This window comes from Austrofundulus limnaeus, unplaced genomic scaffold, assembly GCF_001266775.1.
Source record: "Austrofundulus limnaeus strain Quisiro unplaced genomic scaffold, Austrofundulus_limnaeus-1.0 Scaffold1000, whole genome shotgun sequence".
Taxonomy (NCBI): Eukaryota; Metazoa; Chordata; class Actinopteri; order Cyprinodontiformes; family Rivulidae; genus Austrofundulus; species Austrofundulus limnaeus.
This window is the reverse complement of record NW_013953402.1, coordinates 47,675-50,178: the sequence shown is the minus strand read 5'-3', so window position 1 is coordinate 50,178 and position 2,504 is coordinate 47,675. Positions and strand designations below refer to the sequence as shown.

Below are 2,504 nucleotides of genomic sequence, written 5' to 3'. Positions count from 1 at the left end.
AAAAAAAAAAAAAAAGAAAAAAGAAAAAGAAGCCTCGTTGAGTTTAAGTTTTTTCACAAAATTTTGAATGTGGGGCTCAAAACTGAGGGAGTCATCAATCAAGAACCCAAGATATTTGTATGTGTGAACCCTCTCTATAATATTTCCTTCCAGAGTGGACACAGTGGGGATCATATGAGGCAGCAGTTTGGTGTTTGCAAATAGCATTAGTGTTATCAGCAATGAGTACCAACTTTAGCTGCAGGAATGTGTGCTGGACAACATCAAAAGCTCTCTGCAGAGAGTCTACAGCTTTAGYARCAGTCGATCCAAARCAGTAAATAATTRTGTCATCGGCATAAAAAAGCATATTAGCATCTGAAACATTGTGTTCTAATTCTTTAATGTACATAAAGAACAGAAGGGGACCAAAGATTGAACCCTGTGGCACTCCCTTGTGTACACTCATAAAATCAGAGCACAAACCATCATATTTAATACTCTAAAGCAGAGGGGCCCAAAGTGGGGCCCGCGGGCCAAATTTGGCCCACCAAGCCATTTGATTTGGCCCACCAGCAGTTGCCAAAGTTACAAGGTTGTAACCTGTAGTCCTATTAAGAAACAGTATTTCCAGTGGTCAAACAACTATATTAAGGGCAGTAGTGCAGGTTTTCATTCATGGTGCTTTATCTTTGATATATTAGGATTAAACATGAAGTAACAACAAGATATTTTTAACTTAGATTTAAAAACACATGTAGATTTGCACACTTTATAAGGCCACAAAAACTCATATTTTATCAATTTATGAAATATCCCATGAGCCTTTGAGCGTACGGCAGACTTTTTCCAAGTGCACAAACTAAAACAAAAGAGGGTCACCGCACTGGCTGCTAGCTTAATCGTTAAACATAAAGGACTTTACTTAAAAAGTATATGTATTTCATGTATTATATTACTGCATTTGGCCCCACAGCCCTGGATAGAGTTTCATTTTGGTCCTCTCTGGGAAAATGTTTGGGCAGTCCTGCTCTAAAGCCTGGAAACTGATGCGAAAGATGTGAGGCAGCGGGTTGATGGTTGCGCAATTTCAGCGCGTCTTTTCCTGACCGAGTATAAACGGGTTGGAGATATGTTGGGCCATAAATGACCATAAATCCTCACTCTGCCCTCCCAGCAGCTCATATAAAGTATATACTGTAAACTACAATAACGATGGCTGGATAGTGTTTTTTTCCTCTCAACATCAGTGTTAGGTTGAGTGAGGTAGAGCCGTTTTTATTTATTTATTTATTTATTTTTTACGGTGGACGGAAAAAAAAGACGCGACCAGCTGTGTGCTCACGTTCATCCTTGGGACCTGGATCAAACCAGCTGCTCTTTGAGCTCTTTTTAAAACTGGCTTCTGACAAAAAATATNCTTTTCCTGACCGAGTATAAACGGGTTGGAGATATGTTGGGCCATAAATGACCATAAATCCTCACTCTGCCCTCCCAGCAGCTCATATAAAGTATATACTGTAAACTACAATAACGATGGCTGGATAGTGTTTTTTTCCTCTCAACATCAGTGTTAGGTTGAGTGAGGTAGAGCCGTTTTTATTTATTTATTTATTTATTTTTTACGGTGGACGGAAAAAAAAGACGCGACCAGCTGTGTGCTCACGTTCATCCTTGGGACCTGGATCAAACCAGCTGCTCTTTGAGCTCTTTTTAAAACTGGCTTCTGACAAAAAATATMATTTTAAACAAAATAACACGCTGAAGGAATTGAGCTGCAGTGCTGAGGGTCCTGTTCTGGTCCAGCTCCAACTCCTCGGTGCTGCCTCAGCTGAGGACCACTGGCCCACTGTGGTGCTCTTGATGAACAAACACACCCACAAACTCTGGACCTATCACACTGAGCTGCAACGTCCCGTCAGCACAGTTCTGACTGGAGGCCATGCACAAGACGGCTGTCACTGGGGGATAGCAGCGGAACAGCAGATGGAAGTTGTGCAATTTTTTGTCACTCAGCAGGGGGTAAAAGACGTGCAACTCGAAGTATAAACCAGGCTTTAGTCCTGTTACTTAATTTTAAAACGAGGAAACCACATGATCTGACATTCCCAAACAAAAAGCTTGTACTTTAAGAYAGCATGGTCCACAGTGTCAAAAGCTTTTGACAGATCAATAAAAAGAGATGCACAGTATTGCTATTGATCAAGAGCMACAATTATATCATTTATCACTTTAGTGGCTGCAGTGATGGTGCTGTGCTTTTTTCCTGAAGCCTGACTGTAGTTTTCAGAGAAATTCATTAGAATATAAAAACAGTTGATCACAAACAAGAGATTCAAGAATCTTTGACAAAACACAAACTTGGTATTGGTCTGTAGTTAGTTAAAACAGCTGGGTCACCTCCTTTCAATAAGGGAGCAACAAAAGCTGACTTACAGACTAAAGGAACTACCTTATTTTGGATTGAAAGATTAGAAATCAAGCTTACAAATCACCTTTCAGTAACGGTTGTTGTTACATATAAA

The 2,504-nt window shown here is 40.1% G+C and overlaps 1 protein-coding gene across 1 annotated transcript in view; it reads right to left on the bottom strand.

Moving 5' to 3' along the window:
- acss2 (acyl-CoA synthetase short chain family member 2) overlaps window positions 1-2,504 on the bottom strand; it is a gene marked incomplete at its 5' end in the record, with an annotated part of 62,040 nt that overhangs the window by 13,764 nt on the left and 45,772 nt on the right.